Here is a 16476-nt window from a genome sequence, read left to right on the forward strand (position 1 = left end):
GATAGATAGATGAAAGCTCCTTTCTCCACCATGATATTTGTGCCCTGAGGCTGTGGATACAGATTACGTGAGTTAGGGGAAGCAGATTGAATCATGTGACCACACCCTTTGTGTATGTCACTGGTTATACTTAATACTAGGAATTGATACAACACATGACAGATGAAGGTGTTGTTACTGGCCTAGGACAAACAGAGAGAATCATAGTGGAGCTACTGCAAGCATAAGTACCTTCTCAAACAGCTGTTTGGCAGTTGTCCTGTGTGTCAGACCCCTACGAATCTGATGATCTATCCAGAGGTCATCAGTAAAAAAAAAAAAAAAAAAAACTTGGAAAATCACTTTAAAGGGATTGTGCAGCCACAAAAAAAGTTTTATGGATGTGTTTAAATATGGACATCAGTAAATGCATGTCTACCACTGGCAACAAACAGCATGTTGGATTATTTAAAAAATATATATATACTTGCTGTTCCACTGGCTTTAAAATTATCATATACATCCAAACAAAATTCTAATTTCACACGGGTCTAAAAATCAACATATGAATATGCGAGCGCAACTAAACTAAAATATTTATTTCATTTTAACCACTTCAGCCCCCCTAGCTTAAACCCTCTTAATGACCAGACCACTTTTTACAATTCTGCACTACACTATTTTCACGGTTTATTGCTCGGTCATACAACTTACCACCCAAATGAATTTTACCTCCTTTTCTTCTCACTAATAGAGCTTTCATTTGCTGGTATTTGATTGCTGCTGACATTTTTAATTTTTTTGATATTAATCGAAATTGACCGAAATTTTTGCAAAAAAACATTTTTCACTTTCTGTTAAATTGTAAAATTTTTCAATTAAAACTACATTTCTATATAAATTTTTCTCTAAATGTATTGTTCTACATGTCTTTGATAAAAAAAAATGCAATAAGTGTATATTTATTGGTTTGGGTAAAAGTTATAGCGTTTACAAACTATGGTGCAAAAATGTGAATTTACGCACTTTGACTTTCTGAGCACCTGTCATGTTTTTCTGAAGTTCTACAATGCCCAGACAGTAGAAACACCCCACAAATGACCCCATTTCAGAAAGTAGACACCCTAAGGTATTCGCTAATGGGCATAGTGAGTTCATGGAAGTTTTTATTTTTTGTCACAAGTTAGCGGAAAATGATTATTATTTTTTTCTTACAAAGTCTCATATTCCACTAACTTGTGACGAAAAATTTAATTTTTAATTAACTCGCCATGCCCCTCATGGAATACCTTGGGGTGTCTTCTTTCTAAAATGGGGTCACTTGTGGGATATTTATACTGCCCAGGCATTTTAGGGGGCCTAAAGAGTGAGAAGTAGTTTGGAATCTAAATGCGTAAAAAATGCCCTGCGAAATCCTAAAGGTGCTCTTTAGCATTTCGGCCCCTTTGCGCACCTCGGCTGCAAAAAAGTGTTGCACATGTGGTATCGCCGTACTCAGAAGAAGTAGGGAAATGTGTTTTGGGGTGTATTTTTACATATACCCATGCTGGGTGAGATAAATATCTCTGTAAAAGACAACTTTTCCCATTTTTTTATACAAAGTTGCCATTTTACAGAGATATTTATCTCACCCAGCATGGGTATATGTAAAAATATACCCCAAAACACATTGCCCTTCTTCTTCTGAGTACAGTGATACCACATGTGTGACACTTTTTTAGGAGCAGCTCAGCACCATTCACTTAAATAGCAAGCACAGCTGCTATACAATGTACGATGATCTGCTTATTAAGCATTGAGAAGGCAGTGGGGCTCACTGGAGTGCCGCTGCCTTCTCAAAACAACTGACTGGTGGGGGGTCCTGGGTGTCAGACCCCTACTGATTAGATACTGATGACCTATCTAGAGGATAGGTCATGAGTAAAAAAAAAATCTTGGAAAACCCTTATAAGGAATCACTGAACAAAATATTGAATTTGTAATGTTTATGTTAATGTTTTATTGTTATATCGATTGTGCCACAGAACCATCTTAAATCATTTAAAACATCTCTAACACATGGTGGACAAGCTTCTCAGGTTGACAGATGTCAAACTAGCATCTCTGGTGGACACAAGTTGGACAAATGTATATAGTAAACACATTAGAACTGTTACTGTTTAATCTATTAAGAACATAGGGACATTTATTTTCTGTTTTAAATTTCTGTTCTTCAAAACATAACTAATAGATTTCAATTTTGATATAATGAGTTTAGATCCTTATATTTGCATGTAATTGTCTGCTTGAAATATTTACCATCTGTGCACTTGTCATTTACTGTTAGTATAGTAACTTAGTTTTGCAATACTTCACTCTTCAAAGTTTCAAATTTCTTTGGTAACTAAATGAGATCAGGGTGACCTTATTGTGGTGATCTGCTATATTCTGCTTCATAGCAAAAAGTTTCAGTAGATTTCTATCCCTACTGTATAAAAATGTGTTGAAAGTGTTTAATTTAAAATAAAATATGAAACAAGAGCAACAAGAGCATATGTGTTGCATATTGTCTACAATATTTTATTTTTTAACCCATTAAAACAGTTCAGAAGACATATGTTATTCTGATTATAATGGGCATCATCAATTCTAAACTTATCTGATTTGTTACAAATTTCTAAAAAAATCTTCTGCCAAACAAATCCCAAGTTTAAGTGATTTGCTTCAGACAAATTGCACAAAATGGCGCCTACCATTTTACTGTGAAAATTTGAGGAAAACAGGGTAGGATGGATGAAGCTGGGGATCACATGACCCCAGAAGGGAGGTCGGGGCTTTGCCCCATCCACCCTAATTAATGGATAGACAGTCTTTGTGCCAATCAGGAAGAAGTAATCTGGCAGGTCCTTGAGCTCTGTGCTATGTGTAAAGCACAGATGCCATTCTGAGATCAGCCTGTCATATGTCCCGGCAGACACCAATTACAGACACAAGCCATATTAGGGTGTTGCAGGTATACTTTAGAGATATATTAGTTAGGTAGATTGAAATAACAGGTAGAAAAGCCAGCGTTTTATTAGAGAGGCAAAGCATAGGGTCAGAGTTCTTTGTGTGTGTTTTACAATGAGAGGAAGGCAGCTGCTGGCAAGTGGAAAGCTTCATGTTTTGCACCGCAATCATAAAAATCCTGCGATGCCTGCACAGATATCATTTTTCCTATGCATCAGCAGCCAAACTTAAACCCTTTAACCTTCTACAGTTCATAAGAGCTTTATACACATGTTCCCAGCACCTCCAGCAGCATACATTTTGTTACATACAATGCACAATTGCTCAGTTTTCTTTCGATAAACCAGTTTCAATTTTGCTACCTTTTAAAATTGTGCAGTTAAACACATTGTACTGCCTTTGTATAACAGTAACTGATTGCATTGTACTGTGTTAGTATAACCATTTACTTTAATGGATTGTACTGTGTTGGTATTGTCACGATTCAATAGAGATAGTGCAGACCTAAGCTCCACCCACTCCATAATCCCTACCTACTTGCATTGTCCGTCCTAACGGACGGTGTGCAACTGGACGGCAGTCCTTAGCTTAAGTACGTGAAGGGGTCTACAGGGAGGGAACAAGGTGGGAGAAAACAAAAGACTAAGACAGAAAGAAAAGCAGACAAAAGCACTGCTGTGTGTTAGATCTGCAGGATGAAAATAAGCTGTGGACATTCAAACATAGGTACCAGGGCTGTATTGCAGCGCCAAGAGGCATTATCACCAGATCCTGTGGGAAAATATAGCTATTCAGCATTTAGAATAACTCTGTCCTGTTTCCCACAGTCTTCTTTGAGGCAGCCAGGCCACATCCCCAAGCATTGCCATGTCATTATCATTAGGGATGAGCCAAGCGAGTGTCGGATCCTAGATCAGACGTCGCTTCGTTCAAAACTTTGCTGTCTCCATGCAGCATTAAAATGTATTAAAATTAATTGTATTAAAAGTCCGTTATCCCTAAAGTCCCTCAAGACTTCAGTGAATAAGTTTGGTATTTGAGTTTCAAACTGGAAAACCATTTCAAAAGTTTGATCCGAACTTGGCTTTGGTTTCCGATTAGAATCGATATGGACCTCAGACGAATATCGTTCATCTCTAATTCTCAGGCATCAGCTTTTAAAAAAAAAAAAAAAAACACCACCTCAGATGAAGATTGCAGTGCTATGCAATACACAGTTCCAAAGCCCAGAGTTTTGCTAACAGCCTTGGGTATCAAGACACTAATCAGATACTGATAAAGTAGTACTATAATCAGTTAAAACATGACTGTGGCAACTAATGTGTTCCCTCTGTCAGCCTATTACTGCCCCAACGTTTTATTATGACAGATGGAAGTCTACAAAAGGCCCCTAGATCTGCAATAAGCATCTGTCTATAACAGTGGAAAGATAATTAAGTTTCAAAAGGTTTCTTTTAAAGCCCTTTTCTCCATCCCCCAATAAAAACATGTCATATATTTTTTTAAATAGTTAACAATACCGAAATGCATATCTGATTATAAAGATCAATTAAAGGTGCTGTCTAAGTTCTTGATATATTTAGAGATGAGCAAAGTTTTGAAAAATTAAATTCAGGCGACTTGCCGAAGTTTGTCAAGAAATTCAATTCCATTCACAAATTGCGATCAATCTGGTATACCTAGGCCATTATGCCTAATCATTTACATCCCACCTGGTTGCCTAATCTCAGTGTGAGGGTTTGGAACTTAAACTGCAGGGACAGTACAGGGAGACAGTATCGCCATGTGCATTACGTTCTAGTGCACTAACATTCATAGCTAATCCGTTCTGTATATTACAGGCAGTATTACAGGCAATTTATTGCTGTCTACAGCACTGTTCAGGGCACCAAGATTCATAGTTAATCCCTTCTGTTAACTGTGGATTTACTGTATGTGGCGAAACCAACCTCGCCACGGTGTTTTGGAGAGGGCTGTTTGAAGGCCTCTTGCCTCAGGATTATGGCCCATAGTAACTTTAAAGGAGAAGACAGACCGGCCGCACAGCTTAAATCTGTCTGTAGAATTGTATTTTATGTTATTATGCGTTCGGTTAAATTGTATGTTATGTGAGGGCACCCAGATAGCTAATATTATTGTATTCATGTATTCTGAGTGCCATTCACCTAATGATATGCACTCAGACTTGAGCTATCTGGGGATATGTTAAATGTCTGTGTTTGCTGTGGGGGTGTGCCATTGTGTGTTTGGGTGGTGATTCCTGTCCTGTTGTCTCCACATGTGTATTGGTGATCTCCCCTTTGTCCTGAGAGATAATTGGATTGTTTTCGGTAGTCTCCGGGACAGAGGGGAGGAAACCATGATGCATTGTGGGGATATGTTGTATCTGCAACAAACTGTAATAAAAACCAGGCTGGGTGTGCCAGCACTTCAGACTACTGCTTGACCCTGATCACGGAGCCTTGTCTCGTTATTGGGGGGATTCCCTGTATGCTGTTAGAGACTGATTGCCAGGAGTGTAAGCTGACTTAATGCTTTTCCTGTTCGTCTGCCGGCAGCTATTTGTGAGGTTCCAGTTTGGAGTGCTATTTTGTATCCAGTTCGGGAGGTTGGTGTTCTGCAGTAGCTGTGCCTGTCTCTCGGAAAGGGGCATATCGCCTAAACGGATTTTAACCCCTTGTCTGCTGAAACGGTGCCGTTACATTGGTGGCAAGCAGCGGGATCGTTCCTACAGCCAGAAGGACAGCTACAGGAGACACCATTTCTTTGGATTTTACAACTTAAGGGCAACGCATGTCTCAGTACAGTGACCCTAAAAGCACCAGGATGGAACCAGCAGTGGAGTACAGATACTCTGTGGAGGAATTTGACCGTATGATGTGGTTGCGGCTGAACTTCTTCGGACCCAATCCAGCTGAGAAATACGTGAAGTTCGTGAGGAATCTAGTCTCTAAGACCCTACTATACCGGGCAGAAGGTGACGGTCAGCTGCCACGTTGGGTGGACCTCCATCGGAAGTTACGGTTGCGGGACAGTGGGAGCCCAGTCTCCATTCCCCAGCGGCAGTGTGAAGTACAGGGAGGGGCGAGCAGCGGCCTCCCTCCCCAGCGGCAGGCTGAGTTACAGGGGGCAGAGGTAGTTGTTCCTGCCCCCCAGCAGCAGCATGATTTTTTGGGAATTGGGAGCCTAGTCTCCATTCCCCAGCGGCAGTGTGAAGTGCAGGGAGGGGAGAGCAGCGGCCTCCCTCCCCAGCGGCAGGCTGAGTTACAGGGGGCAGAGGTAGTTGTTCCTGCCCCCCAGCAGCAGAGTGATATGCCGGGAAGGCAGTGTGAAGTGCAGGGAGAGGAGAGCAACGTCCTCCCTCCCCAGCGGCAGGCTGAGTTACAGGGGGCAGAGGTAGTTGTTCCTGCCCCCCTGCAGCAGCATGATTTTTTGGAAATTGGGAGCCGAGTCTCCATTCCCCAGCAGCAGCATGATTTTTGGGAAATTGGGAGCCGAGTGTCCATTCCCCAGCGGCAGATGGAGTTACAGGGGGCAGAGACAGTCGGTCCTGTCCCCCAGCGGCAGAGTGTCCTACAGGGAATAGAGAGCCCAGTCTCCTTTCCCCAGCAGCAGGACACTGTATTGGGAGCGGAGGCGGTCGGTCGCCCTCCCCAGCGGCTGGAAGTATGTATGGGAGAGGAGCTCGTTACCCCCTCTCCCCAGCGGCAGCTTAACGCACCAGGGGGAGACAGTAAGCCCCACAACTGTGCAGATGGGACCGTGGTCTCTGCACTTACAGCACAGGGGGTAGGGACAGTTGTTCCTGTCCCCCAGCAACAGGGCAGTTTAGCCAAAGGGGAGACAGTCGGTTTCCCCCTCCAACAACCAGACTCCAACCAGGCTTCTTCCGTGGTAACGCTGGCACCAGGGCAGAGTACCGCTGATCCCTGCCCACAAAGCAACCTCCACTTCAAGCCAGGGAGCAACTCAGAGACCGGGAGTACCAGCTACCAATATAATCTTGGTGGATTCACTGGACAGAGACAGCCTACTAAATTCTACAGGTCCAGTATTGGGTTGTGGGTGGGCTGCCAGACTAACTCAGGTACCGACCGGCGTAAGGTCAGATATCTGGTTAGTCTTCCCTGGGGGGGGGAGATGTGTGGCGAAACCAACCTCGCCACGGTGTTTTGGAGAGGGCTGTTTGAAGGCCTCTTGCCTCAGGATTATGGCCCATAGTAACGTTAAAGGAGAAGACAGACCGGCCGCACAGCTTAAATCTGTCTGTAGAATTGTATTTTATGTTATTATGCGTTCGGTTAAATTGTATGTTATGTGAGGGCACCCAGATAGCTAATATTATTGTATTCATGTATTCTGAGTGCCATTCACCTAATGATATGCACTCAGACTTGAGCTATCTGGGGATATGTTAAATGTCTGTGTTTGCTGTGGGGGTGTGCCATTGTGTGTTTGGGTGGTGATTCCTGTCCTGTTGTCTCCACATGTGTATTGGTGATCTCCCCTTTGTCCTGAGAGATAATTGGATTGTTTTCGGTAGTCTCCGGGACAGAGGGGAGGAAACCATGATGCATTGTGGGGATATGTTGTATCTGCAACAAACTGTAATAAAAACCAGGCTGGGTGTGCCAGCACTTCAGACTACTGCTTGACCCTGATCACGGAGCCTTGTCTCGTTATTGGGGGGATTCCCTGTATGCTGTTAGAGACTGATTGCCAGGAGTGTAAGCTGACTTAATGCTTTTCCTGTTCGTCTGCCGGCAGCTATTTGTGAGGTTCCAGTTTGGAGTGCTATTTTGTATCCAGTTCGGGAGGTTGGTGTTCTGCAGTAGCTGTGCCTGTCTCTCGGAAAGGGGCATATCGCCTAAACGGATTTTAACCCCTTGTCTGCTGAAACGGTGCCGTTACACTGTACATCAGTATTATCGGTCAATAACAGTTTCAGGTCTAATTTATTGCCGTGTACTTAACGGTGCAGTGCCCCAAGATTCAAGTAGTGGCTCCATGACAGAGTGGGGAGGGTGGTAGCAGCAGCAGTGACAGTAGAGGCCACATGAGAAAGTGGGGATGGTGGAAGCAGCAGTGACAGTAACCATGACAATAGTGGCCCCCATGACATAGTGAGGATGGTGATGGCAGTGGCAGTGGCAGTAGTGGCCCCATGACAAAGTGGGAATGGTTGTGGCAGCAGTGACAGTAACCATGACAATTTGACAATTATGACCCTGTGAAATAGTGGGTACAGTGGCAGCAGCAGTTGCAGTAACAGTGACAATAGTGGCCCCATAGCAAAGTGGGGAGGGGGCAGCAGTAGTGACAGTAAACCTGTGTTAACATCACTGTTTATGTTTCCATTATTCTGATCCATCAAAAGAACATTAAAAAATCCAGCATTTTGAGCATCCATAAATGGTCAGCATTTTGTCAGTGTTTTGTATCTGTATTTGATCAGTAATTGTAAGCCAAAAACAGGAGTGGGTCCAAAACACAGATAAAATGTAATGGAATTATTTGAATCTCATCTGTGTTTTGGACCCACTCCTGCTTTTGGCTTGCACATTCTGATCAAATACTGATATAAAACAATAACCAAATATTGACTAAAAGAACAAATTAGCTACAATAAATTTGGGTCGAGTTGGTGGAGCGATTTGTGTGGTTCATTCCGATAACCAACGAGACTCCTCCCGTATAATCCAGCTGCCATGTTTGATCCATCCAGAAAGTTCTGCCCATCTGATTTTAACCCAAATACATGTTTAAAGTAAAATACTATTAAGTTTGCAGTATGGAGAGATCCACATGGGTTAAAAAAAAATTGCACTGCACAGTGATGTACAATTTCTTTTAAATTTGTCGTAGCTGTCAGAGTGATGCAGAATAAAATTTTCAATAACAAAATGTGTTAGTTAGGAATGATGAACTTGGGCCCAGTCGGTGAAAGAATTTGTCTGGTAATAGCATCATAGTTTCAACCATAAACGATTGCAATAATGACGCAGACTAATTTTTTTTTCGCTAAAATAACTTATTAGCTACAATGAATTTCGGTCGAGTTGGTCGAGTGATTTGTGTGGTTCATTCCAATAACCAATGAGACTTCTCCCTTATGGCAATAATCCAGCTGCCATGTTTGATCTATCCAAGTTCAGCCCCAGTGGCATAACTACAGGGGAAACAGGGGAAGCAGCTGCTTCAGGGCCCAAGTGGAGAAGGGGCCCGAGAGCAGTGTCTTTTCTCGTAGGGCCGTAGTGGGCCTGCATCTTAAAGAGGGTTGACCTAACCTAGAAAAGGTGTACATACCAGTATGAAGGACCTTTGATGATGTCATCATGTCACATGACCAAAGGTTCTTTAGCTTACCATTACTGCATTCCAAAGGTCCTTTAGCTTCCAAGAGATATCAGAGAAAAACAGACAGGGGTGCAGAGGCCAGGTGAGGTAAAAGGGGGGCAGCGGAAGGGCCATGGGCTATGAGCGCTTTCATTGTGGCAAAGGTTTCAAGTTAAGAAATTGTCATTGGAGGGTTTCAGTTTTCGCCTTAGGCAGCAGAAAGGCTAGGTGTACCCCTGAGAGTAGAGAACCTGCAGCCTGTAAGTAACTGATTGTATGTGCGTATAATATATATATATATATATATATATATATACAGTACAGACCAAAAGTTTGGACACACCTTCTCAATCAAAGAGTTTTCTTTATTTTCATGACTATGAAAATTGTAGACTCACACTGAAGGCATCACAACTATGAATTAACACATGTGGAATTATATACATAACAAAAAACTGTGAAACAACTGCAAATATGTCATATTCTAGGTTCTTCAAAGTAGCCACCTTTTGCTTTGATTACTGCTTTGCACACTCTTGGCATTCTCTTGATGAGCTTCAAGAGGTAGTCACCTGAAATGGTCTTCCAACAGTCTTGAAGGAGTTCCCAGAGATGCTCAGCACTTGTTGGCCCTTTTGCCTTCACTCTGCGGTCCAGCTCACCCCAAACCAACTTGATTGGGTTCAGGTCCGGTGACTGTGGAGTCCAGGTCATTGGCGCAGCACCCCACCACTCTCCTTCAAGGTCAAATAGCCCTTAAACAGCCTGGAGGTGCTTCATGCCTCCATTACATGTATAATACGGGTGGGGGGGGTGTGGGGGGGAGCACACACTCACTGACACCAGGCTACGCAGTTCCGTTTCCATAGTGAAGCAGGGAAACCTCTCTCCTCCCTGCTTCACTGATCTTCAGAGCTCAGGAGCTCCCCCTGTTGGCCCCACATAGCGCTGCTGGCTGTGGGAGGAGACCTGAAAGCCCGGCAATCTGCCTCCTGTCATCAGGGAAGAAGGTAAGTATGTTTTTGTTTTTTTTTCTAATGCTGCACACTGGGGGCATAACCACTGTGAGGGGCACATATGTGGGCATATCTAATGTAACATGGTTAGCACTCCTTTCTTCTGAGATTTCTGAGTTTGGTTATTTAATCTAAGCAAACACCTTCAATTGCTTTTCAATGGCTTTTGTCTCAAGATAATGAAATGAGTTAAGCATAACCACTCTGAGGGGGCACATAACTGGGCATAAATACTGTGAAGGGGCACATAATCTGCCATAACTACTGTGAGGGGCACATAATCTGGCATTACTACCGTGAGGGGACACGTAATTGAGGGGGCACATAACCGAGCATACATACTGTGAAGGGGCACATAATCTGCCATAACTAATCTGAGGGGCACATAATCTGGCATTACTACTGTGAGGGGCACATATCTGGGCATTTCTACAGTACAGACCAAAAGTTTGGACACACCTTCTCATTCAAAGACTTTTCTTTATTTCCATGACTATGAAAATTGTAGATTCACACTGAAGGCATCAAAACTATGAATTAACACATGTGGAATTACGGGGCCTCTGTGTACAGAGTGGTGTATCATCGTTTTGTATAAAACAAAGTCTGAGAGTAGTATCTTAGAAGGGGGGAGAGGGTAGAGGGGGGAACAACCAAAAAAAAAAAAATGGGTCCGAAGCAGCAAAATAGAAAGTCGGTTGGAAGAACGTCACCGAAAGGTGGTACAGCCCGGAGCACCATGAAGCAACTAGACAAATTTCTCAAATCCCCTCCCTCAACGGGCAAGACGAGAAGTAACCAGAAACAATCAATGCAGACGGAGAAAAGTGACAATACTGAAAACCCATTAAACAGGGTAGGAGAAAATAGGGTACCAGAAGTGGATAATCAGATGTGCAATATTGAGCTTAAATTAGCAGGCATATTGGAGGCGGTTAATACAACCAACCAATCATTAAGCACCCTGACAATTACGGTGGCAGCAGTGCAGACCGATATTTCAGTTATTAGAGACGACCTGAATAAAATGCGGCAACGCATAAAAGAGTATGAAATACTGTCCGCAGAACTGCAAAAAGATACAAAACAGATTAAAAAAAAGGCTGGAAACAGTAGAAAGCAATAATAAGGCCCTGAAGGAAAAAATGGCGGATTTGGAGGACAGGTCCCGGAGAAGTAATCTCAAACTAGTCGGCTTTCCGGAGGGGGTAGAAGGAGATGACTCAACAGGTTTTATCCAAAAATGGCTTTTAGATAATGTTACATTTGCAGAAGCAGCCCCGTCATATATAGTGGAGAGAGCACATCGTATCCCAACAAGAAAACCACCACCAGGGTCAGCACCAAGACCACTGTTAGTTAAAATGGTATCTGTAAGAGAATGTGATTACATCCTTAGGTGGAAACGAGAGGTACAGACGGCAAAATATAATAACACTAATATAGAGATATACCCAGATTTTTCCAAAGTTACGCAGGACAAAAGAAGAGAATATAAGGAAGTAAAGAAGAGACTGATACAAGCCCAAATAAGATACTCTATGATGTACCCTGTGAAACTACGGGTTATTTATGGAGAAACAGTTCGATTTTTTTCTAACCCAAGTGATGCAGCTGACTGGATGGACTCCAAGGGCATAAAATAAGTTACCTGCAGTAATTCAGGGGGGAGCTGTGGGGGGGGGGTCGACGGTAGAGGGGAGGGGAGGATAGCTCATTGTTAGAGACCTATGAGTAGCATTCAGCGACTCGCAGGTCAGTATGGGGGCAGGGGGGGGGTGGGTTTCTTTCTGCAGGGGGCCGTCGAGATATGGAGGGTGTGCCCTTACCCTTCCTGCCCAGCGCCGTCCTAAATCCAAAAACAAATAAATAAATAAATAAAATGTCCAGAATATTGACATGGAATATTCGCGGTTACGCGGATAAAAGTAAGAGATGCGCAGTGTTTGATTTAGTTTCTAGAAATTTACCAGCTATAGTTGCGATGTTAGAAACGCACCTATCGGAGGAAAAAGTGGCGGCGCTCGGCGGAAGGAGATGGGCCTCTTATGAATATCATTCCTGCTACTCCGTATATTCTCGTGGAATCAGTGTTTATATACATAGACAGGTAGAATATGTCCCAATAGAACAACTAATAGATCAAGAGGGCCGATATATTTTTCTTCACTGCAAGTGGCAGGGTCAAAGGAGTATAATTGCTTTTATATACATTCCACCTCCCTTTACAGTGACTGTATTATGTAAATTGATGGATTATATCTCGGTGCGAGAGGAATGCCCGGTGCTGGTGGTGGGCTATTTCAACTCGGTCATGGACATTAAAATAGATAGGATATCTACCATAACTAATTATGAACAAAATACTAGCGCAAATACGTTATTATTTAGAATAAGTAAAGAAATGGGATTGGTGGATATATGGCGATCTCTGTATGGTAATAAACAAGTATATTCATGCTTTAGTAATACATATAGGTCCATGTCACGAGTTGATCTTGCCCTTGCCAGCCCCGGGCTCATCAATAGGGTAAAAAAAATTAGCTATGAAAGCCACGGTATTTCCGATCACTCACCAGTCACTGTAACAGTGGATAGTTGTAACAAACCTAAGGAGAATAGAATCTTTAAACTCAATCCCCATTGGATAACATTAATAAAGGACGTGGATAAAATTAATGAGGAAATAAAGCTTTTTTGGAGCGACAACATTAACTCAACACATATACACATGGTTTGGGATTCGCTCAAGGCATACCTTCGAGGTATATATTCATATCAAATTAGGAAACAGAAAAAAAAATTGCACAAACTCAAAAAGAAATAGAAGGCACGCTCAATCAGATAATGAATGAGATTGTGCAGATAAATACCCCAGAAAAACAACTTCAATTAAAAAAAGCACAAGATGAATATAAACAATATTTATATAAAAAAGCACAGAATAAAATGTTTTTTTCGGGGTTGAGGACCTTTAGCGAATCCGGTAAACCGAGCAGATTACTATCCACAATAGTAAAAAATCAAAGGGGAAGTAACAATATTAATGGAATTAGGACAGAGGCAGGAGACATCTTAAGAGACACGGACGATATTCTAGGTGAATTCACACAATATTTTTCTGCACTATACCAGGCTGGCCCTATGGACCAGAGAGTAAAAATAGATCAATATTTAAACAACATAAAAATCCCAGAATTTGACCAACAAGATATAGAATGGCTGAATAGACCAATCCAATTGAGTGAGCTACAGAATACGCTAAAAACCATTAAAGGTAATACGTCCCCAGGGCTGGACTGTTTCCCATTTGAAGTATACCAAAAACATGAGGGAATTATTTTGCCCCAAATGTTGGAAGTATTGAATCAATAATGGATACTGGGTTCCCTGCCCCCTTCATGGATGGAAGCAACCATTACAATGATCCCCAAAAAGGGGAAAGACCCGTTGTCAGTTACGTCCTATTGCCCCATCTCTCTGTTGAATACAGATTATAAAATCCTTGCAAAACTGTTGGCCAACAGATTAAAAGTTGTTATTCACAAGATTGTCCATGCAGATCAAACGGGGTTTATCCCTAAAAGGAGTATACAGGATAATATAAGGAGGGCCTTTTTGAATATTCAGATGGGGGGGGGGGAGGACTGCTCCATCCTGTCTCTTGACGCTGCTAAGGCGTTTGACAGGGTGGAGTGGTCCTTCCTTTGGAGAGTGATGTCACGGATGAAGATAGGCGAATATTTTTCCAGATGGGTTCATATTTTGTATCGGAACCCAGTATCCAGGGTTCGGGTTAATGGGGAGCATTTGCCTCTCTTTCCATTGACCCGTGGAACACGACAGGGATGCCCCCTCTCCCCCTTACTTTTCTCACTGTTTTTGGAACCAATGGCATGCAAGATTAGAGCAGATGAGAAAATACAGGGTTTTGGATGTGAGGGAGCAGCCGATAAAATAAGCTTATATGCGGACGACACCTTACTCTTTCTGGGGGGAGGGTATAGGAACTTGCCCAGGGTTATGGAAAGTATAGATGAATTTGGATGTCTATCCGGATATGAGATAAATTGGGAAGAATCGAAGTTCCTCCCATTAAAATTCCCTGTCCCACCGGACTATAATTCTCGGGTCAATATGCTGAGACCATCAGAATCTTTAATATATCTGGGTATCCATATTGGAACCAAACTGGAGGACTATAAGAAACTAAATGTTCTTCCAATAATAGCTAAGGTCACCGAAAAAATTCGAATATGGCTAAGACTACCCCTGTCACAAATTAATCGCATCGCTCTCATAAAAATGACATTATTACCAATGATACTATATGTGTTAAATGCATGTCCAATAGTAGTAGAAGATAAGTTCTTTTATAAATTGGAGTCCCCTTTCAACGAATTAATATGGGGGTGCAAACGAGTAAGAATTAAAATACAATATCTGTATAAAGAAGAGGGTGGTATTTCTGTCCCTTTTTTTAAAGGATATTATCTAGCTGCACAGTTGAGATGGTGCGTTAGGAACCGAAGGAATAAATGTATACGTCTTATTTTTGGGGAGCACTGCGGACCTTGGGATGATCTTTTCCCCATCCTTGAAAAGGGCCCCATTGAGAAGAAAATAATAACAAATCCCTTTAGTAGAATGCTTGAGCACATCTGGCAACAAGTTAGATGTGCGGTTGGAGTATCCCAAGCGGTCCAGTATACCCCCTTGTGGGGGAATGTACATCTACCTCAAATCATGCAAATGGGTGACCCTAAATATTGGGAAAAACAGGGGATACATTTAATTACACAAGTTTTTGATAAAGGGCAGATTAAGCCTTTTAATAAAATTCTCCCCGACACCTCATTAGGATTTATTGACAAATTTCGATATGAACAATTACGACACGCCATTCACTTCACGGAAAATAAGAACTATTTAAACATTGCACAGAACACTTTTTTAGATTTCTGTCAGGCGATGACTTTAGATACTTCTGCAATATCCCACATCTATGCAAGGATAAAATATGAATACACGAAATTGATCACATTTAGAGCCGAGGCCAAATGGGAAAGGGACCTGCAGAATGTAGATCCTATTCAATGGAACATGGTATATAAAAATATTAAAAAGTCCACGGTTTCCCCTGCACATACAGGTCCTTCTCAAAAAATTAGCATATTGTGATAAAGTTCATTATTTTCTGTAATGTACTGATAAACATTAGACTTTCATATATTTTAGATTCATTACACACAACTGAAGTAGTTCAAGCCTTTTATTGTTTTAATATTGATGATTTTGGCGTACAGCTCATGAAAACCCAAAATTCCTATCTAAAAAAATTAGCATATCATGAAAAGGTTCTCTAAACGAGCCATTAACCTAATCATCTGAATCAACTAATTAACTCTAAACACCTGCAAAAGATTCCTGAGGCTTTTAAAAACTCCCAGCCTGGTTCATTACTCAAAACCGCAATCATGGGTAAGACTGCCGACCTGACTGCTGTCCAGAAGGCCATCATTGACACCCTCAAGCAAGAGGGTAAGACACAGAAAGAAATTTCTGAACGAATAGGCTGTTCCCAGAGTGCTGTATCAAGGCACCTCAGTGGGAAGTCTGTGGGAAGGAAAAAGTGTGGCAGAAAACGCTGCACAACGAGAAGAGGTGACCGGACCCTGAGGAAGATTGTAGAGAAGGACCGATTCCAGACCTTGGGGGACCTGCGGAAGCAGTGTACTGAGTCTGGAGTAGAAACATCCAGAGCCACCGTGTACAGGCGTGTGCAGGAAATGGGCTACAGGTGCCGCATTCCCCAGGTCAAGCCACTTTTGAACCAGAAACAGCGGCAGAAGCGCCTGACCTGGGCTACAGAGAAGCAGCACTGGACTGTTGCTCAGTGGTCCAAAGTACTTTTTTCGGATGAAAGCAAATTTTGCATGTCATTCGGAAATCAAGGTGCCAGAGTCTGGAGGAAGACTGGGGAGAGGGAAATGCCAAAATGCCTGAAGTCCAGTGTCAAGTACCCACAGTCAGTGATGGTCTGGGGTGCCATGTCAGCTGCTGGTCCACTGTGTTTTATCAAGGGCAGGGTCAATGCAGCTAGCTATCAGGAGATTTTGGAGCACTTCATGCTTCCATCTGCTGAAAAGCTTTATGG

This window comes from Bufo gargarizans, chromosome 3, assembly GCF_014858855.1.
Source record: "Bufo gargarizans isolate SCDJY-AF-19 chromosome 3, ASM1485885v1, whole genome shotgun sequence".
In the NCBI taxonomy this organism is placed as follows: Eukaryota; Metazoa; Chordata; class Amphibia; order Anura; family Bufonidae; genus Bufo; species Bufo gargarizans.